Source organism: Rhipicephalus microplus, chromosome 1, assembly GCF_043290135.1.
Source record: "Rhipicephalus microplus isolate Deutch F79 chromosome 1, USDA_Rmic, whole genome shotgun sequence".
NCBI classification, from domain to species: domain Eukaryota; kingdom Metazoa; phylum Arthropoda; class Arachnida; order Ixodida; family Ixodidae; genus Rhipicephalus; species Rhipicephalus microplus.
This window is the reverse complement of record NC_134700.1, coordinates 20,750,796-20,770,899: the sequence shown is the minus strand read 5'-3', so window position 1 is coordinate 20,770,899 and position 20,104 is coordinate 20,750,796. Positions and strand designations below refer to the sequence as shown.

Here is a 20,104-nt window from a genome sequence, read left to right as displayed (position 1 = left end):
CGCTGACAGTCCCGGCATGTCCTCACATAACGAGTGACGTCGGTGGTAAGACGTGGCCAGTAGTACCTTTCTTGTATCTGCGCGAGCGTGTGGGAAACTCCGAGGTGCCCTGCTGTCAGATCTTTGTGCAGGGCCTGCAGGATTTCTGGCTGCAGAGCTGAAGGCACCACAAGGAAGTACTTGGCTCGGAGCGCTGAGAAGTTTTTCTTTTGGAGAAGACCGTTTCGCAGGAAGAACGACGCCAGTGCGCACTTGAATACCTTCAGGACTTCGGCGGTCCTGCCTTCGAGGTATTCTATTAGGGCCTTAAGTTCCGAGTCGGCCCGCTGTCGTTCAGTGAAGTCGTCGGCAGTTATTGTTCCCAAGAAGTAGTTGTTATCCGGGTCGTCAGGCGGTGGTTGGTCGACAGGCGCACGAGAGAGACAGCTGGCATCAGAGTGTTTCTTGCCTGACTTGTAAACGACAGTAATGTCATATTCTTGAAGTCTCAGGCTTCACCGTGCGAGGCGACCTGAAGGGTCCTTCAATGTAGCTAGCCGACACAAGGCGTGGTGGTCGCTTACAACTTTGAAGGGCCTGCCGTAGAGGTAGGGGCGAAATTTCGATGTAGCCCAGATGATGGCGAGGCACTCCTTTTCTGTTGTGGAATAATTGGCTTCTGCTTTGGATAGCGATCGGCTGGCGTGACTAATAACCCTTTCAAGTCCGTCAGCCCTCTGCACAAGAACGGCACCGAGACCTACGCTGCTTGCGTCAGTGTGTATTTCTGTCTCGGCGAATTTGTCGAAATGGGCTAGTAACGGAGGTGTCTAGAGGCGATGTTTAAGATCCTGGAAACCCTGTTCCTGGGGCATTTTCCACTTGAACTCTACGTGGGCCTTGGTAAATTTAGTGAGTGGATCGGTGATGTGGGTGAAGTTTTTCACAAACCACCTATGGTAGGCGCACAGGCCCAGAAATCGGCACTCCCCCTTCTTGTCAGTGGGCGGCAGGAAGTCGGCGATGGCGGCTGTTTTACGTGGATTGGGACGAACTCCGGACTTGCTAATCACGTGCCCCAGGAACAAGAGCTTCTCGTACGCAAATCTGCACTTTTCTGGCTTCAGTGTGAGTCCGGACGTCTTGATGGCTTGAAGTACAGCTTCAAGGCGCTAAAGATGCTCGTCGAAACTCGAGGAAAACACGTTAATAATGTAATAATGTTGTCATCACATTAATGTTAATGTAAAGGTAATAATATTGTCATCACAGAAGACTTTTCATTAGCCACACGAGTTGCGCGGAAAAAACTGTTTGAGTTTGCAAAGTCATTGCCACAGTCACCAGCCTTCTCAGTTGGGCATGATAAGCTGTATTTAGGTAGCACGTGTTACATTCACGACCGTGCAACTGATGATATACTAGAGAAGCAAACTCATATGACTTCAGCTACCATTACAAACGACAGTGTCACCCAAGATAAGTGATCTGGTAGTTTCAATGGACTCACTTTTAGTACTCAGAACTGCAAAAATGATGCGAATTTCGCTCATTTCAGTCGTCCTCACAAGTAACAATTAGCCAGTGCTAGGAATGATCCAGTTATTTTCTCTCTTTTCATAGTCCCTGCTCTTTTTTTCAATATAAGAAGCATTATGAAGCATAGGATTCAGCTTAATTCTAATATTTTCTCAATGGAGGCAAAATTAGTAATAATAACCGTGACATGGCTCAACTCAACAGTGGAAAATACCAAAATTTTCCAGACTGACATCACTTACAATGTGTATCGGTACGATAGAGAAGATAGACAGGGTGGTGGCATATTGATAGCTGTATCTGAAACAATTTCTTCCTTTAATGTAAAAGTTGTGTCCTCTCTGGAAACGGTCTTGGTTCGTATTTTGAGTAAGGGCACAAAGATTATGTAAGGCGGATGCTATTGTCCACCAAACTACACACCACCTTTTGTTGACGAATTGTATGACATTCTTGGCTATGTCATCACTCGGTATCCTTCATCACCAATTTTTCTTTTTGTTGACATGAATTTTCCTAACATTGCCTGGCACACTGATACTCCTCTGCTCGACCCCTTTGTAACTCAATTCCAACAGTTTCTAGATTTTTGTAATTGTTTTAACTTCAGCCAGGTTGTAATCAAACCAGCAAGAGTAACCAACTAGGCTAACTAATACATCAGACCTAGTTTTGTCAACACATCCAGAATTCTTATTCCCAATTATATATCTTCCTGGCTGAGCGACCATTTAGTGCTACATTTTGACATTACCATGTCCTTTTTACGTAGAACTAAAAAATTAAATACATTCGGGACTACCGGAATGCTGATTTTTACGCCATTAACTAAGATATGTGTGCATACTTAGACACCTTTTGTTGCAATTTTAATGAGATAAATGTACAGGATAATTGAGATTTTTTCAGGAACCTAGTTGCTGATCTCAACAATGCGCACATTTCCCTTTGAAGCATATGGAACAACACAAAAATACCATGCTATAATACATGTCTCAAACGTTTGTCTAATAGGAAAAAGCACCTTTTCCGCATAGCCAAGTTGCTAATTCTACAGATCACTGGGTAGCGTACCGCATTGCTGAGACAGAATACACGGAAACTGTACATATTGCTAAGAATCATTTTCAAATGCATACATTGCCTGAACTATTATCAAGGAACCTCCGGCAATTTTGCAACGTTATCGATTCAAACCAAAATGCCATTTATCAATCAACAATGAGTCTGGTGAACTGCTACCAGCATCTGAATGTGCCGCATTGTTTAACATTTTTTTGGCCAATTACTCAGGAAACACTGCTGCACCTGTTGACGCAGTTGTGTGCCATGAATACTGCTCAATGTTTCCTATCACTTTTGATTCTGTGGGAATTGAGAAGCAAATTGACACCTTAAAAACATCCTCATCATGTGGGACTGACAAATCAACTCAAAGTTTCTCAAACAAACAAGTACATATTCATCTTTCTTCTTGTACAATATTTTCCAGCAGTCTCTTGACCAAGGAACCTTGCCTTTAGACTGGAAGGTCGTCAAAGTTGTGCCAATACACATGGCTGGTAATAAAGGTTCCACTCTTAACTATCAGCCGATCTCACTAACAAGCATTTCATGTAAACTAACAGAACATGTACTACATTCGCATATTGCAAAATTTTAGAATCGAATTCATTTTTTTAATCAGCCCAACATGGTTTCAGGCATACATTTTTTGTGAAACCCAGTTGCTTCTTTTCACTTATCATCTGCACACCATTCTTGATAAACAATAACAAATTGACTGCATTTTCCCGGATTTTGCAAAAGCATTTGAAAAAGTCAATCATGCTTTACTAATGTATAAGCTTCCCTCTCTCAACCTCGGCTCTAATGTATTGGCATGGCTCGACTATATTCTAACAAACCCTCTTCAGTTCGTCATCATTTACGGTCACGACTCGCCAGAAACAAGCGTTAGATTGAGTGTCCTATAGGACTCAGTTTTGGGACCACTTCTGTTTTTGATATATATTCAAACCTTGTTTTAACGCAACGGGATATAGCAAAACAATGAATATAATGAAGTAAATGATATTCCCCTTGAAAGCTCCATTGAGAACCATGCATTTTAAACCTTGTTGTAAGGAAGTAAAATTGACCGGTAAATAAATATAACTAAATTGGTCTATCAAATAGTCTATAAAAAAACGACCGTAGTTTGTTAAGTATATCGTTTTATGCGAAGTTTGACGCTCATTCTGCGCGGCTCTTTGAAAATCACCGCGCCGATCTTATAGCCACGCCACGCGGGGTCGACAGAACCATCCGTCTCACACAGCCAGCGGACAGGATTGAGGAAGCGCTCAGCGGGTCACATGACCAATAAGTGGCGCTGCAGTGCAAAGCGATTTTCCTCTTACTTACGCGCCTTAAAGATGACATGGCGGTAGTTAAAGTAGTGCGAGAACAGAATGACGACATAAAGACAAGTAGAAAACGAGCGCTCGTCTTCTTCTCATCTCCTTGTCGTCGTTCTGTTCTCGCACTATAACTATCGTCATGTCATATGAACTAAAGCCCCTTGATCTTGGGAAAGTAAGGACACTCTCCTCCACGTGCACGTTTTCTCCTCGATTCTCCTCGCCAGCTTGCCGTTCGCTCGGCGTCATTTGTCGCCGACGCTCCCGTGGGCGCACTGCAGAATTCAATGGAGGCGGGTTATTTGCGGCAGCTTGCGCGCCTCAGTAGTGCTAAAATTGTTTTATATGGTGATAATAAAATTGAAAACACTGATACAACCCTGTATTAAAGGATTAGCTTCTTCCAAAAGTTGTATAGTTGGGGCGTGCTGACTAAATAAAAGTTTTTACCGGGCGCTCTACGATGCAGATGTTTCTCTTCTGCATGATAAAAAGCCGTACGATTAATCTTGTGTAGTTTAGCTTATGGCATGTCAGTGTGTGTTCGGATTTTTTTTGTGCTTGTGCGCCAGTATACGACACAGGTACATAGAGCGTCACATATTGCAATGACCTCGAGGATGGTGGATTGTTTAGCCATGTGTTCATCTTCTTGGAGTGAAATTAGCTTTGCGCAGTGGTCTCCAAACTGAAGAAGGCCTTTGAGCAATGCCAATATGATTAAGTGTCACCAACAGTGACTCATCTGCCACTATAACAGAAACATAAGGAAATGATTAATTAGAACTGTGTTTAGATGTTTTGTCAAAGAAACTAGCGATCTGGTTACTTGTGAGAGAAAGTACTCTGCACTAGGAATGTCATCATAATCTGTGGGTCGATAGCGACCAAAAAAATCCTATCCGGGCTGACTCATCCCCGTCAGAAGTGCCTATGTGACACTGTTATAAAAGATGATATAGTTTCTTATTGGGGAATGGAAGACATGCTAATGCAGGTGTGACCAAAACAATTGCGGCCACGGTCTCCTAGATAATGGCTCACTCATTATCACCATGCTATATATTTTTTTTTCGTTGCTCGTCAGTATTTATTTCTTTATTTCGATGAACCGCACCTCTTTCGTGATTTTGGGTGTTAAAAAAACAAATAACAAAATAAATACCCTTATGGAAACTAGCACTAATTTGTGTCATCTCTATTCATCCATTCATTTTTTTGCCAACAAACCTTCTTGTAAACGAATCGTAACAGTCACAAAAAGCGCTATCGAGAAGCTGTGTCTTCCCTGTAATTGTTTGCAGCAAAAGCAGACTACAGTTGTGCATTTTTGACGATTGCTAAGGTGCGTGCGTGGTGAAGAAGTATGAGCTAAATATTTTATTTATTTTATTTATTTCTATAGACATACTGAAGACCAGCATTTTGGTCCAGGCAGTAGGGGCATAAGAAACGTCAAGTGACTTGTAACAGCAAAAAAAAAATGCAGCAACAAAACTTATAACACGTTTGAACACTCTAATCATTTAGTAGATAACGTTCTAGCGACATAGCAAAATTGTCTGCCCAAAAACCTCATGAGGCAGTGAATTGCAATCATCAACTGTTCTGGGAAAATAACTGTATTTGTAACCATTACTTCATGCAAATATGGGTGCCAAGGATCGATCACGTTTACAGGGGGTATTCTTAGTAGTGGCTGGCTGAACAAAACGAGGTACATTTATGGCAACTTTCCTTGACATAATTTTATATAAAAACGTTAAACGATTCAACTTTCTTTTTGTTTCTAACAAAGGAATTCAGCATATTGATGAACACTCCACCTTGAAGCAATGCAGAAGTAGCCGGGAAAAAAAATCGGCATATCAACGAGATGAATGATGACGACTGGGGCGAAGCGTGCGGACGGACAGACTCACAGAGGGACGCATGGACGCAGGGATGGATGCACGCACAGATGCACAGGAGCATGACAGACTGACGGACGCTTCGTCCCACTCATCACCATTCACTTCCTGGATATGCTGTGACACCGTTTTTATTGATATCCAATGCAATGCAACTTGCTACTACGACAACATGGGACACACGAGCCACGGCGCAAGGAGCTTCGCCCCTAAAAAACACGTATGCTGATGAGAAGGCCAAAACAATATTTCAAATGCAGCATTCAGTGATGCTTTTTATACGGGCAATAAGAAAGATGCCTTAACTCGCATGATACACTGTTCTTTGTCGGAACACAGTTTTTTCGGCCAATGTTGTGTAGCCACTGCTGCTTGCGCAAGCCATTGCGTTTACCTTGGTGTATCAAAAAAGTCTGTAACCATTTTCACTGTGGTTGTTGCAGTCATAAGCACAACAGCTTGGCTTAGTACCTTAACAAAATACCAATAAGAAGCATGTGCTACATTTGTTACGCAGAGCATCAACGAAAAATGGCGCGAGCGATACAGAAAAACACGTGCAAAGCGCAAGATCCACTCGTCTCTAAGAGCAACCACTAAGGAGACCAATCATCGTGCAGAAAAAGTGTCGGAGACCGGGAGGATGCCAAGGGGGCGAGGAGGGAGAGAGGAGGTCGAGCACGCGGCGGCATGTACAGTGGTTGTTGCACTTAAAGACGATGGCAATGACTGTGTTTCCATTGCTATCCTCTGCACCGAGAAAGGAGGACTCTCTGCGACAGCTTTCTTTTTTTCTCTCTTTCTCTCTCTCTTCGTACACGGCCTTAAAAGGAGAAGGGTCTCTACGTGCAGAGACCGAAAAGGAAGAAGCGGTGCACAGGCGCATCGCAGATCGGCATTTTAGAGAGAGAGCAAACAATCCACCACAGTCTTTTCCTTCTTTTTCTTCTTTTCGTTCTTTGCGCGCTGCATTGAGAGGTGCCACCGCAGGATTGGGCATAGTGCTGAGAGCATTTTCGGAATATGGTACTTTCGAATTAACCATCGCAAGTGCTTGCGCGTTCGAATTACAGGGCGTTTTCGCCCATCAGAATACACATAGCTTTGACGGGGCTTCAGCATGAGTTTGAATTAACCGGAAGTTCAAATTAGGCATGTTCGGATTAATGTGGTTCAACTGTGTTTATTTTCCATCGCAGGCATGGTCACGTAGAGGTACATCGGGCCGCGAGGCGGTTTTCTTATTTGCATGCTTATATGTGTGCACCTATCTGAGCATACATAGCCACAAACTATTATTATAATCGATATAACGAAATAATGGATATAACAAAATAGTGAGGCTTCCCTTCAACTTCGTTATAACGAGGTTAGAGTGTCTATATACCTACCTAACTGCGTCTCTTCATCCGTTCATTTGTATGCCGACGATTGTGTGCTTTACAGGGAAATACGTACCGATGATGATAAGTACATCTTGCAGCCAGACCTATATAACATTAGGAATTGGTGCACTAAATGGCTTATGGAATTAAATCCCAACAAATGCAAGCTAATGACAGTCTCCCGCCAGATCAATAGCTCCTCAACATACAAACTGGGTGATGTTCCTCTTGACCTAGTATCGTCATACCAGTGTTTAGGCATTACCATTTCGTTCAATCTAACATAGAATACTCATATTAACGTCACCACGAACAATGCTAACCGTTTATTGGGATACATACGCCGTAATTTTAGCAAAGCCCCACTTCCCCTCAAAATGCTTCTTTTTAAAGCTCTTGTGCGATTGAAATAAAAATACGCTGCTGCAATATGGAACCGTCACTACGAAAACTTGATCAAGTATCTTGAGCTAATTCAAAATAACGCTGCACGTTTTATTCTATCGGATTATCACCGTAAATTAAGCTAACAGTAATGAAACACCATCTGTCACTGCCACCTTTATCACTACGTCGGAAGCACTTCTGCTTTTGCCTTTTCTGTAAGACCTATCATCATCTAGTACTGCGTAGTAAGCTCATTATGCTTCCCACATATCATTCCTCCGACATTAACCACAAACATAAGGTTAAAGGCACTTTCTGCTACACAAGCACATTTTCTTGCTCCTTTATACTGGTCACATCAAACGATTAGAATCATCTATCAGGTGACATCGTTTCGATCTCTGATCACTTTCTCTTTTGTCATTTTTTATCAGCTCATCTACTTCCTGATAGCTCTCTCTAGTCATCTCATTCATTTCACCTCCCCACGACTTTTTATGTATACGTGTCAAGATGCTGCTGTTTTCCAGCAGGTTCTTGATTTTTTTATTTGTGTTTTTACTATTATCATATAACGTTACCACATTCACTATTTTCTCTTTGTGATTCCCTTATTTTTACTTCTTTTTTTATGTTTCATTTTGGTTTCGTTCTACTGAATAGAGATGTTATTTTGCTTTAGTCTTGTCCATATATAGCACAATCTGTTTTGCTGTTTTGTATTTTTCATGTTGTAACCGGCTCCCCTCTGTAATGCTTCGGCGAGTGAGGGTAACAAAAATAAAAAATAAATAAATGTGATCGCTCAGACAAAGTAACAACTCCGTGCGCCCATCAGTCTGCTGACCACCGTAGATATCTATCGGCGGGACGACGCAACTTGACAAAAATGCATTGCCGCAGCCAGCAACACTTCGCGGGTTAGCAAATGCAGTTATAGCATGTTGTAAACTAAAGCTGGAAGCGTATGCCGCTGTATACCGTGCGCGAACAGACTCGAAGTGCTGCGAACGCCGGCTTGGTTGGCGACCACGTTGGTTGTCGTAGCAACGGCACATATGATAGATATGTGGTGCGATCAATAGGCTATTAGGTGCGTTCCGGTGTTACCTTATCTAGTGAAACGTGCCATGCAAGCAAGTCGGGAAGTTGTGCCTCAACCTAACTTTATTGTCAAAATAAAAGGGGGGAGAGCAGGAATACAGCGGTTCGAAAATTTTTGTTCTAATTCTAACCTGTGCAGAATGCCATTTAAGGCACCTTCGCTGCAGTACACTAGTGAACTGCGAAAAAGCATTTTAAGATTTGGAAGGGGCTGTTAGCACTATAGTTGCGGGACATGGCAGCGTTTGTTCATGCGTGTATACACCACATAATTGTCAGTACGAATATACTTTTTTTTTTCGCTACCTCTACTCAGCTTTACGAATCACCCAAATCTCAAGGTCCCCAGCTTGGTGCGGTGCCACGGTTACGGTTTCGGAACCGGTTCTCTAGCCCCTAGAGGGCATTGTACATATATATATATATAATAGCATGCTTGTGTACATGAACTGAGTTCCTGCTTGGCTGCCGGTTGCTGCGTACCACGTGTCAGCTGGGGCGTCAGCGCCGTGCCCTGTGTTATCCGTGCAGCAAACGCGACGCACTAATACTACATTTTGGTGATGAGGATGGGATTTTCCTTCCTGCGAACTACGAAGGAAGACACCCAGTCCGAAGCATCCACCCTCTCAATGATGCCGGTCGACTCTAGTCGTTGCAGTTTGTCGGCAACTTGTTGCCTCAGCAAGAAGGGAAGATGACGCAGTTCGGCCGCCACTGGCTGCACACCAGGTCGACTCTTGACACGATGATTGTAATTCAGGACGGGGTTGATGTCCAACGAAAACAGGTGGTGATACTTCGGTAGTGCATTCGCTGAAACCGCCGAGGAGTCGACGAGAGAACAAGTGAGGGTCTCACCTCTGATGAATATTTTCAGAGCTCGAATGGCATCTAATTCCAGGAGCGAGGTGCTTTTGTCCGTGACGTAGAAGAGAATCGTGGCGCAGATGTCGTTATACAAGACTGTTGCCTTGAAATAGCCGTCATCACACTAGGCAAATCCACATTTCTATCTTCAGACTCTGTCAAAGGATTTGAAAGACGTGGCAAATGCCAAAGTGTACCTTATGATAGTTTGCTGAGTTAGCTGGTTCAAAATACTACTTCTATTGATATAGCAGTGTTAATTTCACTCTGTGGGATGTAGAGGATGTAGAATGGTTTGTGCATTTTTTTAGATACTTTTTTTTTTCATAATGTTCCAAATGTAATGTAATGTAAATAAATAATTAGTGGCTGCCGTCTATCATTACGATATTCTCACGTTCCATTTCTCAAGTATTGTTATCGCCCCAAAACACTACACAATTCTCAGCGCAAACCGCGCCTGCAGTTTTCGAGAAGCTTTCGGACTTTAGTTGATCATTTCGATAAGATCACGCCCACACTGCGAACTGTACAGATTACTCTGGAGCCTACACCACCGCCAGCGATAACGCTAGAACATTCGATTGGCAAGAGTGTAAATGCCGACGCTCCGTTCACTGCTATCTGTGCAAGACTGCTACTGTAATAGGACTTTCCATTTACTGGGCACAGGTTCGCCCAAATAAACAGTTAAATCCCAACACAAAGTATCTTGTCTTCGGCCACATCACGACCTCGTGACATCTGGTGGAGGTGCTGCTTCGTTCATGTACCGGACGCACCCGTCAAGCCGTGAAGCTAGCCCACGTCGCGGAGAAGACACCGACGCCAACCAAGAGCAGCGAACAAGCCGCCGACAGCAAGGTCTCCCACCGGAGTACGGGCTTCTACAAGACAAGGCGCGGAAGACCAAGGCCATGACCTCGACTGCAGCGACAATGACAACCCGCAGCGTCCCAGCCCGCGATCGTCATTCACCCCAGGGAACCACCAACGTTCCATGGGTCATTGTTTGAAGACCCAGAAACCTGGCTAGAAACATACGACCGTGTGGCTGCCCTCAACCACTGGGACAACCAAGAAAAGCTCTGTGGTGTGTGCTTCTACCTGGAAGGCACCGCAAAGACCTGGCTCGAGAATCGGGAGTCCACGCTTCGAACGTGGGATGTCTTCTGTGGCGCATTCCTGCAAACGTTCCCGAGCTACGCTCGCAAAGAGAGGGCCGCTGCTGTACTAGAACCCCGGGTTGAGCTATCAAATGAAAAGGTTGCCATTTTCACAGAGGAGATGACCCGCCTATTTCGTCACGCTGACCCAGACATGCCTGAGGAGAAGAAAGTTCGTTTCCTCATGCGAGGGGTCAAACAGGAACTCTTCGCGAGAATTATGAGGAATCCACCGTACACCGTCCAAGAATTTGTATCCGAGGCGACCACTATAGAAAAAATCCTAGACATGCGCACCAGACAGTATAATCGTCGCCTGACTCCAGAATGCGCTGCTGCTCAAGCCAGTGACTCCGAAGACCTGCGTGAAACGATCCGAGCAATCGTGCGGGAAGAGCTGCGCAAGCTGTTGCCTTCGGCGCAGCCTCAAATTGATTCAATCGCCGACATTGTGTGAGAAGAAGTTCAGCAATCGCTTCGAATTCCCCAAACACCGCTGCCCGAGCCAAAAACTATGAGCTACGCCGCTGCAGTGCGCCACAACGCTCCTCCCCGTACACGCCAAAACGCCGCCCCATCGCACTTCCGTCGCCAGACGCCACCACCCCCACCGACACCCTACCGTTCGCCAGCGGGCCAGCGCAGTGCGCCGAGGAAAACAGACGTTTGGCGTGCACCTGACAACCACCCGCTCTGCTACCACTGCGGCGAGGCCGGACACACATACCGCCGTTGCCAGTACCGACAGATGGGACTGCGTGGCTTCGCCGTCAATGCACCGCATCCGCAGCCAGAAAAACGGCCACGTGACATCGTTGATTACCTGACAGGAACTCGGTGGACACCACGAAGCCCTTCGCGTTCGCCGTCGCCCAGCCGCCGCACGTCACCGCACCACCGGCAGTACTCTGGCCCAACGCGGGGCTGGTCTCCTAGCCCGTATCCGGGAAACTAAGGGCAGCAACCGGTGGAGGTGCGGTTGCTGTGCGACGAACTACCGAAGATCCTCCTCCGACGATGACGCCGCGACGGAGCTTTCCGGACACAACGCCAACCAGGCAAAGCCCTGACGGTGAAAGCTCACTTACCGAAGGTGACCTGACGACACAACATGGAAGCAGCATAACAAGCCATCGCAGCCGTGACCCGACACCACGCCCTAACTGTAATGTGAGACGGCGAACTAGCGACCTCGACGTTCTTATCGACGGGCACAGTGTGACCGCTCTTGTCGATACTGGAGCTGACTATTCTGTTATCAGTGGGTCATTCGCCGCGAAGTTAAAGAAAGTTAGGAGAGCTTGGAAAGGCCCTGAAATCCGCACAGCCGGAGGTCATCTCGTAACGCCTGCAAGAATCTGCACAGTGAGAGTCACCATTAACGGCCGTATTTATCCTACAGACTTCGTAGTCCTACAGCGTTGCTTGAGAGATGTCATCCTTGGCATGGACTTCTTATGCCTCCATGGGGCTGTCATCAACCTAAAAACAAAGTCGATAACGTTATCCACAGAAGAAGCACTACTGCCGCGCACGCCGTCAGGACACCATGCCTTGAATGTGCTGGAAGAACAAGTCACCATTCCGCCTCGCTCCAGCGTCATTATTTCAGTCAGCGCTCCTAAATCACCTGACTTGGAAGGCGTCGTTGAAGACAGTCAGCATCTGTTGGTCACCCGAAATATTTGCGTCGCAAGAGGAATTGCAGAGCTGCGTGGACGCAAAGTAACGATTATGCTCACGAATTTCAGCAATGAGTACAAACATGTGAACAAAGGAACAACGGTCGCATACATCCAAGAAATTGTGGACGCCACCAGTGCTTTCGCCCTCGCGTATTCTGCGGAACCTGCTAAGAGGAACCAAGCCCCTCCCACAGCTTTCGACGTCAATTCCAGACTTCCGAACTATAAGCAAGAACAGCTCAAGGGCCTGCTCCTGCAATACGAAGATTGCTTTTTATCGTCATCGAAAATTCCGCAGACCCCAATCACGAAACATCGTATCATAGCCGAAGAAAATGCCAGACCACTCCGTCAGAGTCCGTACAGGGTTTCGACATGAGAACGTGAGGCCATGAAGAGACAAGTTGATGAAATGCTACGGGATGACATCATCCAGCCGTTTAAGAGTCCATGGGCGTCCCCCGTGGTATTAGTGAAGAAAAAGGATGGGACCCTACGTGTCTGCGTCGATTATCGCCGCCTGAACAAAATCACAAGAAAGGACGTGTATCCTCTCCCACGAATAGACGACGCACTTGGTCGGCTCTATAACGCCAAGTATATTCGTCAATGGACCTCAAGACTGGTTATTGGCAAATCGAAGTCGATGAAAGAGACCGAGAGAAGACAGCGTTTATAACACCGGACGGCCTCTTCGAGTTTAAGGTGATGCCCTTCGGCCTTTGCTCAGCGCCTGCAACTTTTCAACGCACAGTACTGGCAGGATCGAAGTAGCAGACTTGCCTTGTGTACTTGGACGACGTCGTCGTGTTTTCCTCGAGTTTCGATGAGCATCTTCGCGCCTTGAAGCTGTACTTCAAGCCATCTAGACATCCGGACTCACACTGAAACCAGAAAAGTGCAGATTTGCGTACGAGGAGCTCTTGTTTCTGGGACACGTGATTACCAATTCTGGAGTTCGTCCCGATCCATGGAAAACAGCCGCCATCGCCGACTTCCCGCCGCCCACTGACAAGAAGGCGGTGCGCAAATTTCTGGGCCTGTGCGCCTATTATAGGGGGTTCGTGAAAACTTCGCCCGCATCGCCAATTCACTCACTAACCTTACTAAGGCCGATGGGGAGTTCAAGTGGGAAAGGCCGCAGGAACACGCTTTCCAAGAGCTTAAACATCGCCTCCAGACGCCTCCGTTACTTGCTCATTTCGACGAATTCGCCGAGACAGAAATACACACTGACGCAAGCAGTGTAGGTCTGGGCGCCGTTCTTGTGCAGAGGGCTGAAGGACTTGAAAGGGTTATTAGTTACGCCAGTCGATCGCTATCCAAAGCAGAAGCCAATTATTCCACAACAGAAAAGGAGTGCCTCGCCATCATCTGGGCTACATCGAAATTTCGCCCCTACCTCTACGGCCGGCCCCTCAAAGTTTTCAGCGACCACCAGGCCTTGTGTTGGCTAGCTACCTTGAAGGACCCTTCAGGTCACCTCGCACGATGGGGCCTGATATTTCAAGAATATGACATTACCGTCGTTTACAAATCCGGCAAGAAATACTCCGACGCCGACTGTCTCTCGTGCGCCTGTCGACCAACCACCACCCGACGACCCAGATGATGACGACTTCTTGGGAACTATAACTACCAACGACTTCGCTGAACGACAACCGGCCGACCCAGAACTTAAGGCCCTAGTAGAATACCTTGAAGGTAGGACCGCCGAAGTCCCGAAGGTAAAGGCCCCGCCGCTGTGGTCTAGTGGCTAAGGTACTCGGCTGCTGACCCGCAGGTCGCGGGTTCGAATCCGGGCTGCGGCGGCTGCATTTCCGATGGAGGCGGAAATGTTGTAGGCCCGTGTGCTCAGATTTGGGTACACGTTAAAGAACCCCAGGTGGTCGAAATTTCCGGAGCCCTCCACTACGGCGTCTCTCATAATCATATGGTGGTTTTGGGACGTTAAACCCCACAAATCAATCAATCTTCTCCAAAAGAAAAACTTTTCACCGCTTCGAGCCAAGTACCTCCTTGTGGTGCCTTGAGCTCTGCGACCAGAACTCCTGCAGGCCCTGCACGACGATCCGACAGCAGGGCACCTCGGTGTTTCTCGTACACTCGCGAGGATACAAGAAAGGTACTATTGGCCACGTCTTACCACCGACGTCACTCGTTATGTGAGGACATGCCGGGATTGTCAGCGACGCAAGACACCACCGACAAGACCAGCGGGACTTCTGCAGCCAATTGAACCACCTCGCCGACCTTTCCAACAGATTCGTATAGACCTACTGGGGCCGTTCCCGACGTCGGCTTTTGGAAACAAATGGATCGTGGTAGCTACTGACTACCTCACCCGCTACGCCGAGACAAAAGCCCTGCCAAAAGGCTAAGTTCTTCGTCGAAAGACAAAAGCCCTGCCAAAAGGTAGCTAAGTTCTTCGTCGAAAATATCGTCCTACGTCACGGCGCTCCAGAGGTCCTCATCACCGACAGAGGAATGGCATTTACTGCTGACCTAACTCAAGCGATCTTGGCATACAGCCAGACAAACCACCGCCAAAAGACAGCGTACCACCCACAGACCAATGGCCTCACCGAGCGGCTAAACAAGACGATCGCCGACATGCTGGCAACGTACGTCGATGTCTAACACAAGACATGGGATGCCATTCTTCTGTACGTGACCTTTCCATACAACACAGCGGTGCAGAAGATGACTCAGATATCTCCATACAAATTGGTCTACGGAAGGAGCCCGGCAACGTCGCTCGATGCCATGTTACCCAACGTCACCGACAAAGAAAACCTCGATGTGAGTGAGTACCTTCAACGCGCTGAAGAAGCCCGACAACTCGCGCGTCTCTGTATCAAGAATCAACAGACGACCGATAGCCGCTATTACAATCTTCGACGACGCTTCGTCTAATACCAGCCCGGCGAACGTGTTTGGGTGTGGACACCGATACGCCAACGTGGACTCGGTGAAAAGCTTCTACGACGGTACTTCGAACCGTACAGGGTGGTTCGACGTCTCGGCCCACTTGATTACGAGGTTGTCCCCGATGGCATCATGAACTCTCAACGACGCCGATCGCGACCTGAAGTCGTCCATGTCGCGCGCCTCAAGCAGTTTCATGCGCGTTAACAAACTGAAACAGTGTTTTTTTGTGTTATTATTGTATTGTAATTTATTCATTGTACTTCTTGCATTATCATTGTACCTTCATCTTTAGTTAAAGCATCGGGACGATGTCTTTTTCAGAGGGGGGCAATGCCACGTTCCATTTCTCAAGTATTGTTATCGCCCCAAAACACTACACAATTCTCGGCGCAAACCACACCTGCAGTTTTCGAGAAGCTTTCGAACTTTAGTAGATCATTTCGATAAGATCACGCCCACTCTGCGAACTGTACAGATTATTCTGGAGCCTATGCCACCACCAGCAATAACGCTAGAACATTCGATTGGCAAGAGTATAAATGCCGACGCACTTCGCTGCTTGTCAGTAGTTGATCGACGGCCGACGCTCCGTTCACTCCTATCTGTGCAAGACTGCTACTGTAATCGGACTTTCCGTTTACCGGGCACAGGTTCTCCCAAATAAACAGTTAAATCCCAACACAAAGTATCCTGTCTTCGGCCACGTCACGACCTCGTGACAATATGTTTTGCTTGGAGACAAGACGGACTTTTAAATGTCAACTCATGATTGTTTCTGGTGTTGCCTGGAATGCATCATACTGCACATCCAAAAGTAAATGCAAAATTTCAACAAATCTTGTTGCATACGTGTAACCTTTATTCCACATAACAATGACTGCACACTTTGTCCCAAAACTTGCATGCTTTATAGTAAATATAATTATACAAAGCAATTGAGGGGCTGGCCAGATACTTAGTCCAGAAACCTGTACACATACAAAAGGCACAAACTGTTCTCTTCTGGCACACTTCTGTCTGTGCAACGAAATTTAGAAGGCTAGCTTAGCAAACTCATTGGCCCAGTAGCAAATATATGAAGCCAGAAAATTTGTTGCAGCCAAATAGAGCAGTTGAACAATTGATTTTTTTCTCACCCAGTGCACTTAGATTTAAGTATTTTAGAACCATGAGTAGTCGAAAATAATGGGTTTCACCACATATCTGCGTTTAACAATCCAATTGTGGTTTTGGCAATGCCCTGAATTCTAATTCTACCCCAAATACTTGCAGAAAAGGCACAGTGAAGTAAGAAACGCTACAGTATTCTAGAATGCCTTCTGTCAGTCATCACTAGCAGTGTTAAACATGGTTAGGTATAACTGTAATATATCACACATGGTTAGGTATTTGCAAAGTTAGGTATAATTAGGTATGAAAGTAAAAAATCACTTGATTGTACTTACGGCATTAAATTCGAGAAGACAATGAACTATAGTTAAAAAATCATATTAAAACTAAATATTCAGTGAATATTACAGTGAAAATAAAATAATTGCTTTGTTACAGCCCTATTGCTGTGCAAAAAGATAAATTTTAAGTGACTAACTGCAGATTACACAAAAATTATACATGACATAAAACCTTAGGAAACGGAACTGACACATTTAGAGACGCGCTTTGTGTTTGCATTAAAACTCAGCCCTAAGAACAGAAAACCGCCTTTGCAGATAAGTTATGTGTGCAGGAGGACACAAAGTAAGACAATAATGCTGTCAGCAGCCCAATACCTAAGAATAATGAAATTTTGGTGCCTACAATAATTGGGTACGTTTGCATAGAACTGTTTGTGATAGTCGTGTTTCTAGACACTCCCATTTGGAAAAATTCTTCGAGCATGTTTATGCTCCGAGATATTCCACTCGATAGTTTATTTATGCTTTTCATGATTACGCATGCAAGGCAGTGAGGATCACCAAAACATTACTCCCTGGTGAGACAAACAGCCAGTGCTTGCTCTTCCAGCCGGTAGTAAAAAGGTAACCATTATAATGCTTGTCTATTGCTTCAGTCCATGATCAGATTACATGCGGCACCTCAGGCAGTAGTAGCTGTGCGCTAGTGCTCACTTTCCTGCATGCATAATGATACAAGCCACAACTATACTTTCCAGCGAGAGATCTGAGCACAGGCATGCCAGAATTTCTTTGGACCTATGTAGAAATGTGACTGGCTCAAAATTTTAATACGTGCATGGCTGCCTGCTGCAATCACTAATAAGTTCATTATTGAATCCTATTCAAGGGCACGGCTGACAATAATAACTATTGTTATTATTGAGCAAACTCAATGATACCACAACACATACATGATGGTACATACTTTCATCAAGTATCCATTGTAAGTAAACTATATTATTGAACATGAATTTGTTTTCAAATACAACTAATGTAGCTTTCTTCAGTCTGCTCACACTGGGACGATTATACCTATAATGTCAGAAATTGGTGTCCCTAAATTGCTATTGTGTGCTACCAAATTATTGTCATCAGTTCTGATGATTTTGGTTGGGTAAAATGGCAGTACCCCTCACCCAAATATCACAGGCTTTCTAAAGAAAAAAAAAACATTCGAGGCACCCATCTTGAACCACACACCATCCCAATAAAGCATGCAAGCTTCTGCAACAATCTCCGGGAACCAAAATCATGGAAGCTATTGACCTTGATTTAGAAATAAGATTTGATGAAACTGATTTCTGAATTTGTATAATTCTTCCAGTGCCAATAACCTGAAAACTTGCAGTCTATGTTTATTATTCTCAAATAAATATGGTGTCCAATTTTACATTTTAACAGTAATGCGTGCATGACTTATGCATGCTTACCATGGTTTATAATATTACCGCGAATTTTGAGTGATAAATAAAATATTCATTCTGCACATACCACAGATTCGGTCAACATCTGTAGCGCATGCCTAGAAACCTTACTTTATCCAATATACTGTTAAGCTTGTGATTAATAAAAAAATTTCATTGGAGGTGGTGCTATAAACTATTCTTAATGTTCGTACACGTAAAAGTGTTTAGCAAAGTTTTAACACCAAGGTTGGGCGAGGTGCATAAAATATTTAACAAACCAAAACAAAATACATAGTGAAAACAAGCAAAGTAATATCGATGGTGCTCGAACGCATGGACTAATGACTGAATTAGTGCTCGCACAATAAGGTACAGCAGTTTGGTGACATTCAGCCATGAAATATTCGTTCTAAGATACAGCTCAGAATAAACGAATGACTTAAAATGCACGGATTAAGACTGCATGAGGCAACCTATGTTGCTGGTGTATACCGAAAGCTGGAGTTTTACTAAACGAGCTGCATGAACACTTAAGTGTAAGTGCAACCTTTGCGAGCCCTACCTAAGACGATGCAACATGCTGCACACAAACACACATCAACTCGAATATCACTGTAGTTTAGAAAGAAGCATGCCGGCACGGATGCACACATCGGCATACATTCGGCCACTCGCCAGGAAAAAAACTTCTCTGATAGTAATCTCAACTTATAACGATACTGTAACTGTTTAAAGTGGAACGTACAACAAATGAAACTGCCTCATACACGTTCACTTCAATAGCGCACAATATGGACAGGCATCAACGCCTACTGCTAACAAACGCCACAGAATTAATAAACAAAACTAGTGGTCACTCGGGAGCAGGGCCCTTCTCCAACACCACTGCCAACAGAGGCGGACAGTCGCCTCAACTCTGCTTGAATCTGTCGCGGAATTCCCGCTACGAGTGCATGCTTCACACTCCACTCAAAAAAAAAAAAAACTTGTCTGCGCTTAATTTCGCACAACTTTGCCTTTACACTGCTGAAGTACTACAAAAAACTGGGCCCCCACGTAAACAAAAGCTCACTTATCGTGCACATGGTAGGAAAAACGTAGTGAACGCAGTGATAACAAAGTGCCGACAGCAGCAGTGCGGTACATACCTGGCGAGTGCTCCACGATACAAAGCCAAACGTCTTCGCTTGAGTATAGCACATTTTCCTAATCAGCAGCACTGGCAGAACACAAAACACGAACACAAAGTGCAAGCACACTTTTAAACACGAGAGAAACTGACTCAAACCCGCTCCTTCAAGAGGCGACTGAGCGGCGGGTAAACACGTCCAGACAAGTAAAATTGTTCTAGCCGCGCAGGCGCATACCATTTTTGCGCATCTCAATTTCTTAATGCTGACTAGGGAGCTCAACTATTACACTTAAATATGTAAAAAGTATGCAAAATTATATACTACATAAATATGTAAAGTGAATATTATTTTGATTAAAAAAAAAGAAACGTAGAAAGCACCCTGCATATATTGCATGGACAATCGAAACCTCATCCGCGAATTCTACCAAATGTTTCAGAAAATACCTTTTAGTAAACGTTGTGAAAAAGACTTCTTGTAAAAAACGTTTATTCGTCATAAACTGTACCTAGATGACCGTATACCTTTTTAATGATTTCGAAAAGTTTGTACATTTCCCGTTTCTTGGGTAAGCACTTTCTATAACCCCGGGCAACTTTCTATTTGTCATGAAAAAAACAATTATGCCTTGGGCCCCACCGCTCCCCTGAAAATCCTGCCTACATGCCTCAGTTGCACTGTTCTATATTTTCTAACAATGAAATATATTTACACTGCATTGTCAAGTGCACATCATCGCACTCTCAATAAAGTTTTCATAAATGTTCGAAC

The 20,104-nt window shown here is 45.0% G+C and overlaps 2 protein-coding genes across 10 annotated transcripts in view; one reads left to right on the top strand and one right to left on the bottom strand.

The window, feature by feature from the left end:
- LOC142803732 (uncharacterized) overlaps positions 1-19,476 on the bottom strand; it is a 39,705-nt gene extending 20,229 nt beyond the window's left edge. The window contains exon 1 of the mRNA XM_075889584.1: positions 19,349-19,476. The gene's annotated coding sequence lies outside the window, so the exon portion shown is untranslated. The remainder of the gene's footprint in view (positions 1-19,348) is intronic.
- Positions 1-20,104, top strand: part of Duox (dual oxidase) — a 545,810-nt gene that overhangs the window by 488,501 nt on the left and 37,205 nt on the right. The gene's annotated exons all lie outside the window — the stretch shown is intronic.